The 22714-nt window shown below is 53.7% G+C and overlaps 1 long non-coding RNA gene across 1 annotated transcript; it reads left to right on the top strand.

Moving 5' to 3' along the window:
• The first annotated feature begins 118 nt into the window (after window positions 1-118).
• On the top strand, window positions 119-22180 carry LOC136355481 (uncharacterized). The gene is made up of 5 exons (XR_010739758.1): window positions 119-388; window positions 495-591; window positions 1131-1305; window positions 1435-1565; window positions 21876-22180. It is a non-coding gene; the product is annotated as an uncharacterized lncRNA (long non-coding RNA).
• Window positions 22181-22714: the final 534 nt, after the last annotated feature.

The raw sequence follows: 22714 nt of genomic DNA, 5'->3' as shown, positions 1-22714 counted from the left end.
CCAAATCCCAATCTTGCAAAAGTTTTTACCGCTATCATTCTATCAAGGGCTGTTCTGCAAAATTTGCTACCATCAGTTCGTCGGACCGGGAGCGACTTCTACCATTGGATGTAGCATCAACGGTGGGCGAGAGCCCGCGCCGCTCGCCGGAGGTCTCCTCGCCTCGCCGCCTCCTTCTCCGGCGTGTGCCCCTCCTCCGCTCCTCGTCCCCAAAGCCAATGCCGCCTCGATCTCCTCGCCGACCTCCTCCACAGTACAGCTGGGCCGCCGCCGCCGCCGCCTCCTCCCCGCGCTGCCTCCCTCTCGCGGTCTCGTTCCAATATTGGCCTCCCTCTCAGGTCTCCGCGGCCGTCTCCTCCTCAACCCCACCATGGAGCGTCACGAGGAGGTGGGTTGGAGCCTGGACACCGTACCTGGCTACCTGTTTGCTGCTGTAAACTGCCAACTTGTTCTTGTTGATCTCTGCACTAAGACCTAATCTTCTTTTGTATCAGGAGTTGCCTCCTAATGTCCCATAAAAATTCCTCGTGTGTCTCTTTCCTGGTTTTGGGCGCTTCGGATCAATCCACTTTGGGCTAGAAGAAGCTTATGGTAAGGTGCATTTTCCCTGCTAACAATCTGATTCTGGAGGAGAAACAACATTAGTGCTTTTCGATTCTCACAGATTTTTTGTTAACTGTTCTGAACTCTTGATGATAAATTGGCACGTACTGTTTGGATGTAGAAAAGGACATGTTTTGCATTTCAACTTGTTGTATGAGAACAAGCCTTTTGTCTTGCAATCTGATGAAACACTGTCATTCTGTTATCAAGTTCCATTAGATTTTATTTTGTTGTTGTTGTTGTGAGATGTTGAGTATGCTTCTGAAAGCGTCAGTGGAGAGATCCTGACTTCATGAGAAGGGCAATAAGTGGGTTGAGCAGTGCGAATGGAAATTTTAGGAACAAATTAATTGATGTTTTTGAAGAGAATAATGTTTCAACTGATTCACAGCGATCATCTTTGTCTATAAAACAGAACTCTTTCAACTTCAGCTCCTTAATTACATATAGCAAACGAAAATGACAAAAACTCGGTTATATTATGTCCATGTACTTATTTGTTTGGCTGTGGGTTTGTGCTTTTGCAGCTTGCTATCTAGTGAATGAGTAAGTTGAGCTGAGAGCTAGGGGTTTGAACAAGCTATTGAATCTGTCATTCTTCAGAAACAAGTTCATTTAATCCGGTATGCTGGATAACTGCACATCAAGCTTGAATCATGGTGTCTTATCAGTTCCGGTTTGGTTGAACTAAATCTGGGACAGGTGATACTTTTGGAGCATTGGTCTCACTTCTGCTCACCTTGAATTTGCTGTACTTTTTGTCCTCGTAATGAAACCTGATAAGTTATATGACATGTTGGTTAGCTGTTATTCCAGCTGCACTTGTTTCAGGTTTTTTTAGCAATATGTCTCCGGCATATGACCATTGCTGGGTTGTGAGCTGGTTACTTTCTTGTATGGGCTAATGTTCTTTGGAGTTTGGATTTGACACACGTCCAGAAAAACTTCAAATAACCTTTGAGGTAATAGTTTTTTTACTACATTTTTGCTGGTAGTGTCTTGCTTGTTATATTCTTTGAGTGGTTTCAATTGGAGCAGCATATGGTGTTATCAGTTTTACATTATCAATTAACCATGCTAACTTTATCAATAAGATGAAAAGAATCCATCAGTGTTATTCTTAGTATTACTTCCCTAAGAAGTATAGCATTCACTGCTTTGGATCTGCTGTGATTTGTTGAACTTTTTGGAAACAAGAAATTAAGGAGTATCTAGACCTTGTATTCATAGGTGCTGTCACGCCCCGAACTAGCCCCGAACAGAACCAGCCCGTGACGCTCCAAATTAACCTGTTAACCGATACCAGTCCTAGGAAATAGTGCTGGTATCACAGGAAAACTGAATACCATAGCAACAAAGGTCTCTTTATTATAGAGTAGGATTACAGTCATGTTGGGCTGCGGACAGATCCCAAGCTCACAACTGCATTACAAAAGAGGAAAGCGGAAGCCAAGACTTGGACCATTCATCACAGGCGCGACTTGGGAACTAGATCGAAATCCTAAAACTCATCATAGCCGACTTGCTCCTGGAAGAACTCCTCGTCAGCGGGATCCATCTCATCTTCTTCAGCAACTGGGGGGGATTATTTATATAGAGCAATAGTGAGTACAGGAGTACTCAGCAAGTCATGGGAATTATGTGTTTAATGAAGGCTTCAAAGGAAAGGCTGTTGTTTTTACAATTGATTTTAGTTAAACTCCTTTTTTTTAAAAAAACAACTAAGTGAGTGCTTCTCAAACGACACGGATGAGACAATGCATCTCGTCCGGTCGGAGTATGTGCATTGTATCAGTCTTTGATTGATTCAAGATTGGCACCCGGCCACAACTTTCAAACGGCCACCCGGGCCTAGCTGATCCCGTCAACCACAGATGTTCCAAACATCGAACCCAAATCAACAATAGCAATTTCACAAAGTAGTAGTCAAACAAAACTACGCTAAGGAATCACCTTACATCCGCTCATGACCGTGGGCACGGCTGTTCGAACAGTTTAATAACCTCTGCAGAGGGGGCACACTTTACCCACACGACATTACTAACACGGATCACCCAGCCTGTGCAGAACAGCCACGTCTGGTGTCCTTGAGGCTTTCATGACAAGGCATTTCGAGAGCCGACACAGGTTTACCATATGCCAACGAGAGGGGTCCCAGACCAACAACAGGTTAGGTCCCAGACCATACTATGCCAGGAAGCCCAGGGGTCCTCCCCAACACCACCCTGGCAAATCCACTTGTCTCCCGGCATCAAGGCTCCCCTGATTAGCTAATTACTCAGCCAGGGGTGTCCCATTCCACCCATGTGGTCGTACTTGTTATATGTTCGGATGAAATTCCAAAGGAATAGGTCCTTAAGTGCAAGAGCGGGAAACCGTGCTCCCGAGACGAGACGGGCACTGTGACGAGAGGCCGACGGCACGAGAGTGATCTCTCCGGCCTCGGGCCGGGGAAGAGGAAGAAGATGAGTGCCCGGAGTCCCCTTCACGCGTCCTTCGCATGCACCTGCTCTCCTGGTGCTTTGGCGACGAATGGCGGAGGTGCAAGCAGGGCAGAGCGACGATGGTGTGGCAGGCGCTGACGGCGGCGGCGACTGGCCGGTCGGCCAGCACGGCGCGCGCGCGCGGGAAGCAACGGGTGGCGCGGCGATTTGAGCGGCGTCGGCGGGAGCGGCATCGAGAGGGAGCGAGAGCAGAGAGAGAGAGAGGGGGAAAGAAAGAGAGAGAGCGAGCTCTCTTGCTCAGCGCCCGAGCGGCGCACGTGCCTCGCACGTGCGGGCAAGGATGGAGGGGAGAGGAGAGATGGGCTGAGAGGAAATGGCCGGGGAGAAGAGATCGGCCCACGAACTCGAGGGAGGCAAAATAGACTTTTTCGAGAAGATTTGATTCGGGACAGATTGAGGTTAGGGTTTGGATTCGACGATGGATTGGGGATTTGAGATCTGGAATGGCACGGACACTGGACAACAAACAAAGAAACATTTTTCGCATTTATGATTTTTAAGAGATAGTTTTCCCACTAGGTGCCACGACGGAACGGGCGCTAGAGACCAATCCCCCTAACAAGAATCTCGACCCCGAGATTCAGCACCTAAGGGAGCAGCTCCGGAAACTCGGCGCGGAGATGATCTTCTCGTTCCCAGGTTGCCTTATCTTTAGAATGGTTGCTCCATTGGACCTTGTAGAACTTGATGGTCTTTCTTCGAGTCTGACGCTTTGCCTCTTGAAGAACCTTGATCGGTCTTTCCTTGTAGGTCAGGTTGTTTTCTAGCTCGATGTTGCCCAGGGGAACTTGTTCTTCTGGAACTCGAAGACATTTCTTCAACTGGGATACATGGAACACGTTGTGCACATCTGCGAGACCTTCAGGTAGCTCAAGCTGATAAGCCACTTCGCCACGTCTGGCTGTTATGTGGTAGGGACCAATGTAGCGGGGTGCTAACTTGCCGGACATCCCAAACCTCTTCATACCGTGGAGGGGTGATACCCGTAGGTACACATGATCTCCTTTTTCGAACTCAAGATCACGCCTCCGATTGTCAGCATAATTCTTCTGACGGTTCTGAGCTGTCTTTAAACGTTCTCGGATCAGCTTAACTTGTTCTTCTGCTGCCTTGAGTATGCAGGACCGAACACCAGCGCTTCGCCAACCTCATTCCAGCACAAGGGAGTGCGGCACTTTCTTCCGAACATTGCCTCATTCGGCGACATCTGAATGCTGGCCTGATAACTGTTGTTGTATGAGAACTCGGCATACGGCAGGCAACGATCCCATGTGCCTTCAAAATCTAGGGCACAAGCACGAAGCATGTCCTCTAAGATCTGATTTACTCTTTCCGTCTAACCATCGGTCTGCGGATGGTAAGCCGTGCTGAAGTTCAAATTGGTCCCGAGAGCCTCATGCAACTGCTTCCAGAACCTTGAGGTGAACTGAGTACCTCGGTCTGACACGATCTTTTTCGGACAGCCAAATCGACATACCACGTGGGTCATGTAGAGCTCTGCCAGTTTCTTTCCATCAAAGGTAGTTTTCACAGGCACGAAGTGAGCCGATTTTGTGAATTGGTCCACAATTACCTAGATGGAGTCATACCCGCTAGGGGTTCTTGGTAAACCGGTGATGAAGTCCATCCCAATTTCTTCCCACTTGCATTCGGAAATTGGTAGGGGTTGCAGCAGACCAGCTGGTCTCTGGTGCTCTGCTTTAACTCTTTGGCAAATGTCATAGAGAGCCACATATTCCGCGACATCTCGCTTCATTCCAGCCCACCAGAAATATCCCTTAATGTCCTGGTACATCTTTGTACTTCCTAGATGAATGGAGTAGGCAGACTCATGGGCTTCTTTTAAAATGATATCTTTTAATTCTTTCTTGGCTGGTACGCAGATGCGAGATCCGCACCACACTGTGCCTTGGTCATCTATGGAGAAACCGGTGTATTTCTTCTCGTGTATTCTTTCTATTAACTCTTTTATACCTTTATCATCTTTCTGAGCTTCCCGGATTTGCGATTCCAATGTAGGTTGCACTGTCAGGCTAGCAGGGATGGCCGACTGTACCACTATCAGCCTTAACTTTTCTAATTCTCTGCACAGACGATCTTGGTCTGGCCATACTTTAACTGCATTGCAGTAGGTCTTGCGACTCAGTGCATCAGCGACCACATTGGCTTTACCGGGATGGTAATGGATCCCAAGATCATAATCCTTGATTAGTTCCAACCACCTTCTTTGCCTCATATTTAGCTCTGTCTGAGTGAAGATGTATTTAAGACTCTTGTGATCGGTATACACTTCACACTTGTACCCGATCAAGTAGTGCCGCCAGATCTTAAGGGCATGGATCACGGCTGCTAATTCAAGATCATGGGTGGGATAGTTGACTTCATGAGGTCTAAGCTGCCTAGACGCATAGGCCACGACCTTACGATCTTGCATTAAGATATCCCAAGCCTTGCCTTGACGCATCACAGAAGATTTCAAAGTCTTTTCGTATATCTGGCAGGGTGAGAACTGGGGCAGTGGTCAATCTTTTCTTCATTTCTTGAAAACTGTCTTCACAGGCTGCTGACCATTCAAACTTCTTTTCTTTCTTTAGCAACTCGGTCATAGGTCTGGCTAACTTAGAGAAACCTTCGATGAATCTTCGATAATATCCAGCTAGGCCAAGGAAACTGCGGATTTCTGACACATTCTTGGGGGAATTCCAAGCAAGTACAGCTTCAACCTTCCTGGGATCTACTTCGACACCGTTAGAGGAGATCACGTGCCAAGAAATGCTACTCGGTCCAACCAGAATTTGCACTTCGAGAAATTGGCCAACAATTGATGTTCTCTTAGCTTTTCCATTATCAGCCTCAGGTGTTCAGCATGTTCTTCCGCATTCCTCGAGTATATCAAGATGTCATCAATGAATACCACGACAAACTTGTCCAAGTACTCCATGAAGATCTTGTTTATCAGGTTCATGAAGAAGGCCGGAGCATTGGTGAGTCCGAAGGACATCACCGTGAACTCATACAGACCATACCGCATTGAAAAAGCGGTTTTTGGGATATTCTCAGATCTGATTTTAAGCTGATGGTAACCTGACCTGAGGTCAATCTTTTAGAAAACTTTCGCTCCTTCAATTTCATCGAACAGATCGTCAATCCGAGGCAACGAGTACTTGTTTTTTATAGTTACTTCATTCAGGGCTCTATAGTCAATTACCATTCTCTCAGAGCCATCCTTTTTCTTAACCAGAAGCACTGGGGCTCCCCAAGGGGATGAGCTAGGTCGCACATAACCTTTACTCTCCAATTCTTCGATCTGCTTTTTGACTTCTGCTAACTCATTAACTGCCATTCGGTAGGGTCTTTTTGCAATTGGTGCGGTGCCTAGTGCCAGTTCTATGGCGAACTCAATCTCTCGGTCTGGTGGCATACCCGTTAACTCTTCTGGAAATACGTCGGGATATCCACAGACTATGGGCACTTATTCCAAGGGAATGGCTTGCAAACTGGTTAGGATAGACCGACTTGCGGTAAGGGTGTTAGGGGTAAAGCGAACTTGCTTTCCTCCAGGTCCTTGCAAGGTGATGGACCTTTCGGCACAATCTATCTGTCCTTTGTGCTTAGCCAACCAATCCATCCCTAGGATGATGTCCAAACTTTGCGAGTCTAGGATTATTGGTTTGGCTAGGAAATCAATTCCCTCAATTCTAATGTTAACTTCGGGGCATATTTTAGTTGCCCCTATATCCCTTCCAGGGGAATGCACTATCATTGGAACTTGCAATTTTTGGGTTTTCCAACCATTTCTTTTTACAAAAGCTTGCGATATGAAAGTATGGGAAGCTCCTGAATCAAATAGGACGATTGCGGGTACGGAGTTGATAGAGAACATACCCATCACAACATCTGGAGCATCCTGAGCGGTTTCAGCTTGAATGTGGTTCACCCGGCCTCGACCGAAGTTGTTGGAAACATGAGATCCCTGTCCACTAGCCTGAGAACTAGGACGAGACGGAGCTGGTGCGGGAGTAGGAGTCCTGGCGGTGCTGCCATTAGAACGTCCTGAGTTGGAGTTGGCAGGATCCTGTGGGCATTGCCTGGCATAGTGTCTCATCTGGTTGCATCAGAAACACTGAACAGACGCCATTCCTGATGGTGCCTTGAAGGAGGACACACTATTCGGTGCAGTATTACTGCTAGGGGCACGCTGCTGCGGCTGAGGCGCCAGGCGGTTAGTCTGAGGACGAGGTGCATAGCTTGGCTGGCGGTTAGCATGAGTGACTGACTGGTGATATTGCATGGGTTGTCCAAAGCGAGGGCGAGGTGCACCTCGGGAGGAATTCCCCTGATGATTAGACTTGCGTTTCTTGTATTCCTCGGTAGCTTCTTTTCTAGCATCTTCAAACAGAAGAGACTTGTTGATCATGTCATGGAAAGTGGGGAAATTATGAGCAAGCAACTGAAGTCTCATCCCAACTGCAATTCCCTTTAAGAACTTCCTGATCTTCTTCTTATCGGTGTCCACTTCCTCAGGGGCATACCGAGCCAACTTGTTGAACTGACTCAGGTACTAATTGACACTATTATTGCCTTGCTTAAGCCTGTTAAATTCCTCCTTCTTCATATCAATGGTGCTTTCAGGCACGTGAGTTGCACGAAAAGCCGTAGCAAACTCATCCCAAGCAATGTTAGTGGGGTCAGGATGAGCATTGCAGTAGTTTTCCCACCAATCAGCGGCAGGTCCTCTTAGCTGGTGAGAGGCGTAGAGTGTCTTCTCGAAAGGAGTACATTGTACCAAGTTGAGCTTCCTTTCAACATCCTTCAGCCAATCATCAGCCTCAACAGGCACGACGGTCTGAGAGAACTCGAGCGGACGAGACCTCAGAAAGTCCGTCAGCTTGGATCTGTTGTTACCCATGTGGGGATGGCCATTTCCATGTGCATTATGCTGAAAGCCGGCTATGGCTGTGGCTAATCCCTGCAAGATCTGTGGCTGTGGCTATGCCATCAAGTGCTGCATGTTGTTTTCAACATGGGGTGGGGAAGGCATGCATCCTCCAACAGGGTCGCGATTAACAGTGTGGTGAGAGCGGTGAGAACCATGGGACTGCTCAACCTCGGCATCGCGGGATGCTGTGTGGTGCGAACGGTTAGTGTGGTGAGACTGCTCATCAGCCGACTCGTGATCTGCCTCTGGCTCAACTCTGCCTTCTTCAAAACCAAAACGGTTCGGTGCACGGGTAGCGCGGCGAGGACGGCTAGCCATCTAAACTCCCTGAAAAAGGGCGGGGTGAGAATCGGACAAGCACTTAATGAAGACAAGGAGCAAAATAAATAACAGCTCAGATAGCACACACTAGGCATAAACTGGTTTTCTCAAATCATAAAGACACCTGATACAACGGATGTGGACAAGTCACAGAGCTACGCCGAGCTTGACTGTACGCACACCACCTAGGAGAACCAGACTACCAAACAACACCCACATCAAACACACGGACGCACTACCTCGCCACGACTCCGAAAGAGTTGGCGGCGGAACAAAAGGGCCTAACACACGGACAACTGCTGAAGACTGCCTCCTCTACTCCTCGCCTGCCTGGCTGCCTCCTGTGGTCAGTTCCTCAGTCGAAGAAACGTAGATCGGCGCACGCGAAGGGACCGGCGGAACCTGTCGAGGGCCGGCAACAGCACGGGCCGCTGGCGGAGGGGGAGTTGGGTAGTCGAAGCGGAACACTGTGGAAGAGCCAACAACACGCTTCCGCGCAGTGCGGATGAAGCGTGGGCCACGGCAGGAGGAAGCAACTAGAGTGTGTCCGGGGGTGTAGAAGGGGCTAACTGGGTGTGGGTAGGGAGAGTACACTGGTGAGTACGGCGCACGCGAGCCGGGGGAGTGCGGGCCACTGGGAGTGCGAGCAGAGCCGCGGGAGCTGTGGGAAGACAGGTGGCTGGCGTGGCAGAGGCGGCCAAAGTCCCAAGAGGTAGTGTCAACTGAGGTGACACCGTCCTCGGCCAGGCGGGTCTCGAGTGCAGCGTAGCGGCGTGCAAGGGAGTGGTAAGCCTCAAGGAGAAGGTCGTGCTGGGTGGCCTGAGCCTTAGAAAGCTCAACCATGCGAGTCAGCACAGGCTGAGACTCGTTGTACGGGCAAGGGTACCTGGTGTCAGTGCGGCCAGAAGGAAGGCGTGGGAGCTGCCGGAAGGCAGAGCCCCCGAGGCGGTGGCTGTAGTCGTGGGCCAAGCGACGAAGTGCAGTCCAGGAGAGGTCCTGGTACGCGATCTGGAGAGTGGGCCTGGCCATAGTGAAGTGGTGTGGGCGAAGGCCAGCCCCGTGTATACCTCCACAAGGGTAAAGGTATACCGAAAGCTCACAACGAGGGGGAACACGGTCCACGGAGTACCCCGTGTACTCGGGACACGAGAAGCCAAGGAAGCGGGCGAGGTCACGAAGCTGAGCGACGTGGTGACCCTCACCAAAACCATGGGAACTGAAGCTGGCGTTCACTGCCATCTACAATTTTGAAAGAGGGAGAAAAGATCAGTAACCATTTTAGCAACAAACTACTGAAAATAAAGAAAGCAAAAAGAAGGCTTAGCTTTTCACAAGTAGTTTTTGAACTTAATATCCTTAGGGTCGTCCTAAACGTCGGGTTTCGTCCAAGGGCCAAGCCTGTGCTCTGATACCATCTTTTATCACGCCCCGAACTAGCCCCGAACGGAACTAGCCCGTGACGCTCCAAATTAACCTGTTAACCGATACCAGTCCCAGGAAATAGTGCTGGTATCACAGGAAAACTGAATACCACAGCAACAGAGGTCTCTTTATTATAGAGTAGGATTACAGTCATGATGGGCTGCAGACAGACCCCGAGCTCACAACTGCATTACAAAATAGGAAAGCGGAAGCCAAGACTTGGACCATTCATCACAGGCGCGACTTGGGAACTAGATCGAAACCCTAAAACTCATCATAGCCGACTTGCTCCTGGAAGAACTCCTCGTCAGCGGGATCCATCTCATCTTCTTCAGCAACTAGGGGGGGTTATTTATATAGAGCAAGGGTGAGTACAGGAGTACTCAGCAAGTCATGGGAATTATGTGTTTAATGAAGGCTTCAAAGGAAAGGTTGTTGTTTTTACAATTGATTTTAGTTAAACTCCTTTTTTTAAAACAACTAAGTGAGTGCTTCTCAAACGACACGGATGAGACAGTGCATCTTGTCCGGTCGGAGTGGATGAGACAGTGCATCTCGTTCGGTCTGAGTATGTGCATTGTATCAGTCTTTGATTGATTCAAGATTGGCACCCGACCACAACTTTCAAACGGCCACCCGGGCCTAGCTGATCCCGTCAGCCACAGATGTTCCAAACATCGAACCCAAACCCACAACAGCAATTTCACAAAGTAGTAGTCAAACAAAACTACGCTAAGGAATCACCTTACATCCACCCATGACCGTGGGCACGGCTGTTCGAACAGTTTAATAACCTCTGCAGAGGGGGCACACTTTACCCACACGACATTACTAACCCGGATCACCCAGCCCGTGCAGAACAGCCACGTCTGGTGTCCTTGAGGCTTTCATGACAAGGCATTTCGAGAGCCGACACAGGTTTACCATATGCCGACGAGAGGGGTCCCAGACCAACAACAGGTTAGGTCCCAGACCATACTGTGCCAGGAAGCCCAGGGGTCCTCCCCGACACCACCCTGGCAAATCCACTTGTCTCTCGGCATCAAGGCTCCCCTGATTAGCTAATTACTCAGCCAGGGGTGTCCCATTTCACCCATGTGGTCGTACTTGTTATATGTTCGGATGAAATTCCAAAGGAATAGGTCCTTAAGTGCAAGAGCGGGAAACCGTGCTCCCGGCACGTCCCCCGGTCTGCGATTTTTGGAAATTCATTTAGTTCGTAAGCACCGACCCAGGTGTCGGTGACATGGGATCAGGAGTATCATGACTAGAGGTTTGAGGCAGACACAATCGCACACGTGGCCTGGTACCCCCGAGGGACGTCGGGCCCGAGGGTGATGCGTTCGCCCTCCTCTTAGTCCCCCCGAGGGGGTCGGGCCGCACCCCCCTCCGCCCCGAGGGCCGAGGCGCCCCGACCCCTCGTGGGTTTTTGCTCCGCGTGTATGGGTTAGGTGAGCACAGTGGGGCTCACCTAACCACATTTATTGCGGTTGGGCTGAGCGTGTCACGCCGTATGTAACGCAGTGCAGTGCACTCGTTTATCCGGTCTATGACCAGTCACAGACCGGTCAGATCGCGGGTTAGGTGGCGACAGGCGATCTGACGCACACCTCGCCCCATCCCGTCAGGACGAGGGCTTCTAGGCGCTCGTCCCCAGCTGGAGCTAGCGTGTTACCTCCCAGAGATGGCACGTTAGTCCTGGTCAGATATATGCCAGGCTTCATCCTAACCATTACAGGCAAGATGTTGTGTGAAGAAGGACGAGCATGTAGGTTGCTAAGCTGACACGTGGTGGACAAGAATGACCGACGTGACTGGTCTGATACCGGTCATGTCGTCAGCAGACAGCCACGATTCCACGTCGCGCCTGCTTCCGGCGGAAGTGGAGGTAGGTATGGGCCGTCCCATCAGAAGGTCATTCGGACGGCAACCATACAAGTCTCCGTCTGTTTATGAAAAGGTGGGGTAAGTCCCCACAAAAAAGAGAGAAATGGTGCATGTGGTATCTCCTTAAGATATAAAAGGAGGACCTTGCCCACTGAGATGAGGGAGTAGACTGGACTTTTCCAGATTAGAAACCCAGAACAAGGGAGAGGCTGGCTGATACTTTGTAGCTCCTTCATACACAGATCTCCCAAAACACAGGAGTAGGGTATTACGCTTCTCAGCGGCCCGAACCTGTATACATCGCCCGTGTCTTGTGTGTTTCCTGTCTCGCGAGCCTTCCACATACAGAGAGCTTAGAATCTCTCCATGAGTCCCCGGCCGAACCGGCAAAGGGGGGCCTGCGCGGTCTCCCGGTGAGGAGCCCCACGCTCCGTCATCTGGCGCGCCAGGTAGGGGTCCAGGCCTCGGGACCCGAGGGGAGTGCTCCCAACTCCCTTAGATTGATTGCTTGGATCGCCGAGATCCAAGCATATCTCACAGATAAGACTCTACCCGAGGACCGCGAAGGGAGTGAACGCGTCCATCGCATCTCCAAACGCTACGTGCTGGTAGAAGGGACCCTCTATCGGCGCGTGGCTAATGGAATCCTCCTGAAGTGCATTCCTCGGGAACAAGGTGTTGTGCTTCTTGCCGATATCCATGAAGGCGAATGCGGAGCCCACTCCGCCTCGCGCACCTTGGTTGGTAAAGCTTTTCGCCAGGGTTTCTATTGGCCGACAGCTCTTAATGACGCGGTCGACCTGGTCCGGCGATGTAGAGCGTGTCAATTCCACGCCAAGCAAATCCATCAGCCGGCCCAGGCCCTGCAGACCATACCACTTTCGTGGCCATTTGCTGTATGGGGACTCGATATCCTGGGACCGTTTAGGCGGGCCCCGGGCGGGTTTGAGTATCTGTATGTCGCGATCGACAGGTTCACTAAGTGGCCCGAGGCTTATCCGGTCGTCAAGATCGATAAGCACTCCGCACTTAAATTTATTAAGGGCATCACGGCCCGGTTTGGAGTGCCTAACCGTATTATTACGGATAATGGCACCCAATTCACTAGTGAACTCTTCGGCGACTACTGCGAAGACATGGGCATCAAGCTCTGCTTCGCCTCACCTGCCCACCCCAAAAGCAATGGCCAAGTGGAGCGCGCCAATGCGGAAATCCTCAAAGGCCTTAAAACCAAGACCTTCAACATACTCAAGAAGCACGGCGATTCATGGATCGAGGAGTTGCCAGCGGTGCTCTGGGCAAACCGAACTACACCAAGCCGAGCAACCGGGGAAACGCCTTTCTTCCTCGTCTACGGCGCGGAAGCGGTTCTCCCATCCGAGCTCACCCTGAGGTCTCCTCGGGCTACCATGTATTGCGAGGCTGATCAAAATCAGCTTCGCAGAGATGACCTCGACTACTTGGAAGAGCGAAGGCGGCGCGCGGCCCTCCGAGCCGCGCGCTACCAGCAGAGCCTGCGGCGCTACCATCAGCGCCACGTCCGGGCCCGATCACTCTGCGTCGACGACCTCGTCCTACGCCGCGTCCAAACGCGTGCTGGATTGAGCAAGCTTTCACCAATGTGGGAGGGTCCGTATCGAGTGGTCGGCGTCCCCCGGCCGGGCTCCATACGGCTGGCCACGGGCGATGGCACTGAGCTGCCTAACCCGTGGAACATCGAACACCTTCGTCGCTTCTACCCCTGAGGGGGGGGGTCGGGTGTCAGGTTTCGGGCTCGGGCCAACCCCGCACCCCCCTCGGGCGTGCAGGGTTGGCCGGGGGCTACAACATATGCATATTCTTTTTTCTCTTACATCTGTATTTCAATAAAAGCAGTTTCAATTTCCTAAAGGCTGTATCTGTGCTGTTTTTTCCTTTTGAAGAATCTTGACTTGAAATAGGTCACTCGTGCTCAATCCTGCCCTCGGGGGCTCGGGTCGGCTAAAATCGCCGAACGGGGCCCAGAACCGAGCCGTGCCCCGAGGCGTGGTGAACTCCGGGGGGGGGGGGGGGAATCGGCAAAAACCCACAATCGGGTCACCCATAACCCTCGGTCACCACGTTCCCGGCCTGGCCAGTCTCGACATGTGGATCTCCTCAGGCACTAGCCCCGACCCGCGCCTTTTGAGGACTAGAACTTGGGCACGAGCCCTTATTCAAGCTAAGACACAAAAGGACCACGGCACAGATCATCCTCATCTCATACTCACAGCAAGATGAAATTAACACAAAAATTTCTTCATTTTTGATTACAGATTAAGTTGATCTATACAAAAAAGAGGCCCGAAGGCCTTAGAAGAAAGAAAAGAAGAAAAAACTGAAGAATGGCGGGGGTCTGGGGGCTCAATCCGATGCGCCCGGATCGCCGGCCTCGACGTCACTGTCGTCTGCACCACCGGCATTGCCCTCCTCGTCGGAGTTGGGGGCGAACGCAAGCCGAGGGGCCAAGCCATCGAAGCTGTCGACGATATGGTCGGCGGCATCCCGGACCTGCGCGCGCGCGCGGTCCTCGGTCCCAGGAGGGAACTCATCCAGCGCCATCCATGGGGAGAAATTGGGGTCCCTGGCCTGGTAACTCGCCAGGACGAGCTCCACCGCTCCTTGGGCGAGGTCCCTCGAGGATGACTTAATTGTCTTCTCGAGCTCCTCGGGGAGCCGTTGGAGAGCCCCGGCCATCTTCGAGAGGCGCTGGACGAGGCCTCCCTGGTTGGCGGCGTACTTTACGGTCCGCCCTCTCCAGAGGCCCACTTGCCGACCGGCGCAATCTAGGCGGGAGACGGCGTCCCAAAGCATGCCGGGCCCTACCTCGCCTGCCAAGCGGAGGGCTTCGACCTCCCCGGCGGACGAGTCCAGCGCGCCCTGCAGATCGGCGATGGTGCGTTCGGCAGCTGTGAGGCGGGCGGCTAAGTCGCTTTCGCCCGTGGCCGCCCCGCCGCTGCGCGCCCTCGCGTCCAGCTCCTTCGCCCGCGCCTCGAGCTCAGCGGCCCGTTGGTTCAGTACGGCCCTCTCGGCGCGGGCACCTTCCAGATTGCGGCGCGCCTGCTCCTCCTGCGCTGCCTCGCGGAGGGACAGGCTGACTGCCAGCTGTTGCGCCGCGGCCTCGGCCCCCTCGAGAGCTCGCTCCCGCTCGGTGAGCACGTCCTCGCGGAGGCGGAGCGTGAACTCTTCTTCGGCGCAGGCAGCCTCGTGCGCCGCCAGCGTTGCTTCCCGGATGGTGACAGCGGCCTCGCGGTCCGCCAGATCCCTCTCCACGACGCAGGCGCGCTCTTCCAGCGCCATGGCGCGCGCCTCAAGGGCCTCTTCACGCTGCCGGGACGCCGCTTCGGTCTCCGCCGCCCGCTGTTCTCGGGCAGCGGCAGCGTCAAGCACCCCCTGGGCGGCGTCGAGCTTCTTCCTTAGCTCCGCCTCCCAGCTCCCGTATTGAAGGCGGAGGGTGTCCTGCGCCTCGTTCATCACGGTGGTGGCAATGAGGGCAGCCCCCCGCTCCTCCTCCACTTCCTTGGCGATCTCCGCCAGCACCTTCTTACGGGTTTCAAGCTCCGAGACGTGCCGGCGGTGAGCCTTACGGCCCACCTCCACCATGGCCTCCACCGAGCGTCGCCCCTCTTCGACACGCGCCCACGCGGCGTCGAGCTCCGCCCGCTCTGCCTGCAGGACCTCCACCTGGGCACTTAACCCATCCAACACCGTGGTGTTTGCGGCGGCCAAGGCCTGCAGAAGGGGCTCTGCGTTCAGTGGGGCGATAGAAGGCGTGGGGAAGAGCCGCCTTGGAGAGGATGCCACGCGGCTCGGGCCGCCAATGGAAGTGCCGGACTCGGGGATGTCCCCCGGACCCGGTTGGTCCTGAGCGTCGCCCGAGGGAGTGGGCCCAAGCGACGCGCCCGCGGCCTCGTCGCGAGCTGCCTCGGAAGTCGCCATCGCCTCGTCCTGGCGAAATCCGACTTCCTCCCGAGCGGCTTCCCCGGCCTGGCGGGCCCGGGCGGCCTCCTCCCGAGCAGTTTCCTCGGCCTGGCGAGCCCGGGCGGCCTCCTGGGCGGCCTCCTCGGCTTCCCGTAGGCGATCCGCGGCCTCTCGCCGGTCAGATTCCCGCCTGAGGGCCTCTGCGGCCGCCGGATCCTCGGCCTTAGACTGGCCGGACTTGGAATGGCGGGAGGGATGCGACGGGATCTCGCTGAAACAAAAGAAAAAACCAGAAGACGAACAAGATGGGTGAGTGAAAACTCGTGTCGAGAGAATGAATACAGCCACGATGGGTGAGAGACGAACCTGCGAGGGGGTCGGTTAAACGACCACTTTGGAGGGGAAATGAGGTTTCCCCGAGATGGTTCTGTCTCCCCCATCTTGCGGGGCCGCTTCTTCTTGCGCTCCCCCTCGGGCTGCGATGTTGGCGCGGCCCCCTCCGGGCGCCTGCTGCTGGCACGCGCCGCCCTGCCCCCTCGGGGAGGAGATGGGGGAGGTGTTCCTCCCTGCTTCCTCTTCCCCCGGGCGTCGGCAGGGCGGCTGCTCCCCGGGCCCCTGTCGCGGGACCCAGAAGCACGACCCCCTCTCGGGGTAGATTGTTCCCCCCTGCGGCTCCCGCCTACGCCGTCGTGACCCTTTGGAGCTCGCTCCTCTGAGGCCCCGACCGCCATCATAATGGTCAGGATGGAGGCGCGGTCTGGATCGCTGCAGAGGGGGAGGATTCCTTGGGGAATGAGGGCCGCCTCTACGGAGTTGAGATTCAGCACCCGTTGGACCAATATCTTGAAGTCCTCAGGAGCCCAGTCCCATCTCACTCCCTGGTGGGTCCTCGTGAAGTCTTCGGACCCGGTGTACTCCCAGGCGCCCCGAGCGCGTCGCTGGAGCGGCGCAATCCGACGACGGAGGTAGTCGCCGTACACCATGGCCCCTGTGAGCCCCTGGGATCGCAGGCCCGCCAGGCGGTCGAGGACGGCGTCATAGCCATCCCCCAGATCTACCGGCGCCCGCCAGCTGGAGGCCTGCGCCGGGGGCTGGCTCGGAAGTCGGAGGCGCGCCTCGTCGGCGAGGGGAGTGTAGAACCAGTCGCTCTTCCAGTCGTCCCACTTCTTGCGGAGGGTGCAGGGGATGTAGCGGTTCAGCACCGGCCCCCGTGGCTGGAAGTAGCAGCCACCGACTACCGATGGCGGCGACACCGACTGCACGGTGAAGAACCACCGGAACAGCCGAAGAGATGGGCGCACCCCAATGAACATCTCGCACAAATGCGCGAAGATGGCCAATGTCATCACCGCGTTGGGGGTGAGGTGCGCCATCTGGAGATCGTAGAACTCCAGAACATCCATGAAGAAAGAAGAAAATGGTGGAACCAGCCCTGCCATTGCAAAGGGGAGAAAGAAGACGGACCGCCCCGGGTAGTCTGGCGCCGGGCGTCCCTCGCCCAGCGTGACTATCTCCCGGCCGGTGGCAGATTCCGGCATGAAGCGGCGCGGCAGCCCAGCCTGCCTCTCGCTCACGATCCGGGAAGGCGGCAGCACGCTACCATCGAGCAGAGCGGAACCCCGTGCCATGGCGCCGGAGGAAGAGAAGATTAAGAGCGAGCGCGTGTGGCGAAGGTAGGGCACAGGAAAGAAGGAGTTAGGGCGCAAGCGGTGAAGACAAGGGGAATAATGGCGAAAGGAAGGAAACAGATCCCTTCCTCAGTGCCTTTATACTCTTGCCAACGCTGTGCCCGGCTCCTCGCTTCTCGCGCCCACTATTTCGCCCCCTCGTTTCTCGCGCCCACGCTTCCACTAATCACATTCGCCCGCTTGCGGCGCATGAGGTGGATATGCGGTTGTGGCAGTCGAGATAGATCATATCGTGCGCGCGTTAATTACGCTCGCCGACCGAAGCGACGTTACCATATCTCCAGACGAAACGAATCGCCATGTCCAGATTCGTGTGCTACTCAAGTAATGTGGCAGTCTTGAAGACACCGCTCATTGTTGACAGCCGAGTTACCATTGCCGATGTGCGTGGTTTGTGACCGTTGGGTTTCTGCCCAATTGTGGAGACCGGTCCCACCTGTCACCAGGTCTTAGGAGTGGCGTCACGCCCGACCGTTTCCCTTAAAGAGGGCGATTGCCCTGGCATAACGCCGGGGGCTACTGTCGGTGACATGGGATCAGGAGTATCATGACTAGAGGTTTGAGGCAGACACAATCGCACACGTGGCCTGGTACCCCCGAGGGACGTCGGGCCCAAGGGTGATGCGTTCGCCCTCCTCTTAGTCCCCCCGAGGGGGTCGGGCCGCACCCCCCTCGGCCCCGAGGGCCGAGGCGCCCCGACCCCTCGTGGGTTTTTGCTCCGCGTGTATGGGTTAGGTGAGCACAGTGGGGCTCACCTAACCACATTTATTGCGGTTGGGCTGAGCGTGTCACGCCGTATGTAACGCAGTGCAGTGCACTCGTTTATCCGGTCTGTGACCAGTCACAGACCGGTCAGATCGCGGGTTAGGTGGCGACAGGCGATCTGACGCACGCCTCGCCCCATCCCGTCAGGACGAGGGCTTCTAGGCGCTCGTCCCCAGCTGGAGCTAGCGTGTTACCTCCCAGAGATGGCACGTTAGTCCTGGTCAGATATATGCCAGGCTTCATCCTAACCATTACAGGCAAGATGTTGTGTGAAGAAGGGCAAGCATGTAGGTTGCTAAGCTGACACGTGGTGGACAAGAATGACCGACGTGACTGGTCTGATACCGGTCATGTCGTCAGCAGACAACCACGATTCCACGTCGCGCCTGCTTCCGGCAGAAGTGGAGGTAGGTATGGGCCGTCCCATCAAAAGGTCATTCGGACGGCAACCATACAAGTCTCCGTCTGTTTATGAAAAGGTGGGGTAAGTCCCCACAAAAAAGAGAGAAATGGTGCATGTGGTATCCCCTTAAGATATAAAAGGAGGACCTTGCCCACTGAGATGAGGGAGTAGACTGGACTTTTCCAGATTAGAAACCCAGAACAAGGGAGAGGCTGGCTGATACTTTGTAGCTCCTTCATACACAGATCTCCCAAAACACAGGAGTAGGGTATTACGCTTCTCAGCGGCCCGAACCTGTATACATCGCCCGTGTCTTGTGTGTTTCCTGTCTCGCGAGCCTTCCACATACAGAGAGCTTAGAATCTCTCCCTGAGTCCCCGGCCGAACCGGCAAAGGGGGGCCTGCGCGGTCTCCCGGTGAGGAGCCCCACGCTCCGTCACCAGGTGTCGGGTTTTTCCAAGTCTTTTGTAAAACCCAAGTTTTACCGATCGTTGGATATTTTAAATTTGAGGGGAGGACTTCGACATGCGTGTCCAAAGGCCCGTACATCGAAGTACAGCAGTCGACAAATGAGGTTTAAGTGTTCAATTATTCAAGGAGGGTAATTGCAGCAATTAGGATTAGGGCCGGTAGGCTATCTCGCAAGCCGCGGCCAAATTTCTTGTGTTAATCCTATCCATGCATTATTTGCGGAAAAGAAATACTTAGATTTAAATTATAGGTGCAAGATGATCAAAGGTGACTTGCCTTGCTCGAGATCTTGAGCTTGATCCTCGAAATCCGCGCACTCCGGGTCTTCGGGCTTCGAAGCTACACGCGAACGAGACGACTCAACAAACGGCGGAATTAAAGCCCTATTATTGACCTCTAAGCGTGCCATTAGATAGATCTCGAGATTTGAGGATTTTTGGAAGTTGAACGGAGTCAAACGGATGTACGGTTGAGAAGATATTGAATTTCTAAGATTATTGGATTTTTGGTCTAAAGAAAAAAGGATTTAATTAAACCCCTTTTTGGAAAAGAAAAGAGGGAGGGAGGGAGATTGAACTTTCCTCGGGCGGCTAGGGCGCGGCTTGAGAGAAATGGGCAACTCGGCCGCGCTAAATGGGCCGGCCGGCCCGAGAGAGCATGGCCCATTAGGGCGCGCGGGAGGAAAGGGGAGAGAGAGCCGGTGGTCCGGGCTCACCTCGCGTGGTCCCGAGTGGGACCCGCTTGTCGGCGGCTCGGCTCACCAAGAGCGAGGTGCATGCGGCGCGACACTAGGGTTGGGGGGTGGGTGCGGTGCACGCGTGTGGCTCGCGGTGGACGCGGCGCGCGGGTGGCCCACGCGCAGCCTCTTGGCTCTCCGTGGGCCGCGCGCACGCGAGCAGGGACGGAAGGATTGGCTGACCGGGGTCAGCTTGACCCGGTCCGGCCGAGCTAGCTCTGACGTGGCGCCTTCGTGGCTGCCACGCGGGCTGGCGGGAGGAAGACAAAGGCGCTGGCTGCTAATGGACGGCGGGCGGCGGCGGTTTCTCCGGGACACCGTGCGACGACGAGGGCGACGGGGTGTACACCGGAATGACAAGGGGAAAAGAGAGGGAGCGAGCCAACGGCTCGGATTCACCTGAGGGGGTTCGACGGCGGCGGATTGTGGCGGCGGCAACCGGTGGCGAGAAAGGGGGATATCGGCGACGGCGTGACGGGAGATCGATTCGGATTGGACGGAACATCGCCGAGGAAGTCCGGCGACGGGCGGCTACTACCGAGCGCGGCGGTGACGGCGGCGAGCCTACTGCGAGCGGCGGCAACGGTCAGGGCGGCGCAGGCTAGCTACGGGGAGACTACACAAGCTACTGCTCGAGTCTGAGGGGAGGAGGAAGAGCGAGGAGGGAGAACGGGAAGGTGTTCTACCGAGACGAGACGGGCGCTGTGACGAGAGGCCGACGGCACGAGAGTGATCTCTCCGGCCTCGGGCCGGGGAAGAGGAAGAAGACGAGCGCCCGGAGTCCCCTTCACGCGTCCTTCGCACACACCGGCTCTCCCGGTGCTTTGGCGACAAACGGCGGAGGTGCAAGCAGGGCGGAGCGACGATGGCGCGGCAGGCGCGGGCTCAGGCGCGGTAGGTGCTGATGGCGGCGGCGACTAGCCGGTCGGCCACCACGGCGCGCGCGCGGGAAGCAACGGGTGGCACGGCGATTTGAGCGGCGTCGGCGGGAGCGGCATCGAGAGGGAGCGAGAGCAGAGAGAGGGGGGAAAGAAAGAGAGAGAGCGAGCTCTCTCTTGCTCAGGGCTCGAGCGGCGCACGTGCCTCGCACGTGCGGGCAAGGATGGAGGGGAGAGGAGAGATGGGCTGAGAGGAAATGGCCGGGGAGAAGAGATCGGCCCACGAACTCGAGGGAGGCAAAATAGACTTTTTCGAGAAGATTTGATTCGGGACAGATTGAGGTTAGGGTTTGGATTCGACGATGGATTGGGGATTTGAGATCTGGAATGGCACGGACACTGGACAACAAACAAAGAAACAATTTTCGCATTTAGGATTTTTAAGAGATAGTTTTCCCACTAGGCGCCACGACGGGACGGACGCTACAGGTGCAAAGTTGTAAACTCAGATTCTCTGCTGAGAAGAATCTTGACACTTCAATAGTACTACCATACCTAGTTAAGCTTTGTTGCCTGATGGGTGTTACTTTATTCGTTGCTGCTTAGTATCCCCCTATTGTTTGACATTTCTACGGTTCTTGCTTTTCTGTAGAGTCTGTACTAATACCACTCCATTTGTTGGGCTTGTTCTGTTCTTTTGTGAGACAAACCTGTACTAGCACTACTATTATATCTGCTGAGCTACTGAATCACTGATGTACTTTGCAAACATCTCTTAGATCAAGGGAGCTTAGGTAGACATAATTAAGCTGTATCATGAGACCTAACAGTCTAACAAAGCAACGAAAACCTTTAGTAGAAATAGCAACTAGTGCTGGGGAGAATAATTCTACTTTGGGGAAGCCCAGCACGCATGGAACCCTGGAAGTGGATAGTATGATACTCCAGCATGCAGTTTCCCTTTTCTTGCCTTCCGTGTTGGTCCAGGAATCGCCCAATTTGGCGTTTTATATTGAACCATTTGGTCTCTCTTTTCCATTACGAGGAGAGGGATCAAGTTGTGCCCAATGGGCAGCGAAGAATGATCATGTAAAGACTCTTCTCTGGTTTCTAACTTCCTATGGCTTCTTGGTTAACTCTCCTCTTGCTGTAAGCATGCAGTGAGCCTGACGCTTCAAAAGATGCTTAAATCTTGGGCACACTAGTAGTAGGCTATTGGTGATTTGGAATGTACAAGATTCTTGTTATGGGGTGATCTACAACTATAATGGTGTGAGTACTTGTGCCTACGTTTGACCCTTCCTAGTTTGTGGTCGCAGGAATGCAAGTTGAAGAACCTGAAAAATGCATGCAGTACGGAACAATCGAAATGCTGGCTGCTTTATTTCCAGGAATTGAGACTTGTGGAGTCGGAAAGCAGGTGTTCATGATTTTACGTACAATTTTTAAGTAGTTTCTGTTCTCTTATGCTGGTAACTTGGTTGGGGTCCGATTGTATTTTGCAGTGGCAGTCGTACATGTACTCAATTGTTATGTTCAACCCATCATGCATAATACTAGTAGTATATGCAACTATTCAAACCCCCATTTAAATACAGGGAACATTTTCTGATTTTTGTAGGAACCGAACCTTTTCAAAATAGTTTTTAAAATTCTTTCTAGGAGAATTAACATTTCCTGTGTTTTGATAATGGCAGCAGCCTACCTAAACTTTAGTCCTGTTTTCATCACAGTCAGCCACCATGCAATGATAGACATAAAACTATACCTTAAATCAGTCAACTATACCTTAAACTTAGGAAGAGAAGTTGCCAAGCCTGTGGGAGCCTCAGTGCGTGTCCAGAGAATAATTTCTTTCACTTTCTTTAACTAATTTTGCTACTACTCCTGCCATAGATAGCAACCCCGGACGTGCACCCAACCAACCTACACTTACCAGCCGCATTGGATGCCGTTGCTCCCCACACACACCGAACCAACGGTGAGCATGTGACCTCAGGGTGGGCCATACCCTGACGCTGCCAACTGGAAGATTTTGGCCAAAAACCGTGTTTCCTCCATTGTTAATTACCCTGAGGTGACATGGCAACCATAAGTTTTTGCTATGGGTACATGGACCAATCTGCGTCTTATTGTTTTGGTTTTATTCTGGGAAAGG

Source organism: Oryza sativa, chromosome 2 (assembly GCF_034140825.1).
Source record: "Oryza sativa Japonica Group chromosome 2, ASM3414082v1".
NCBI lineage: Eukaryota > Viridiplantae > Streptophyta > Magnoliopsida > Poales > Poaceae > Oryza > Oryza sativa.
Note: the sequence above shows the minus strand (reverse complement) of the source record. Positions and strands in the feature narration are given on the sequence as shown.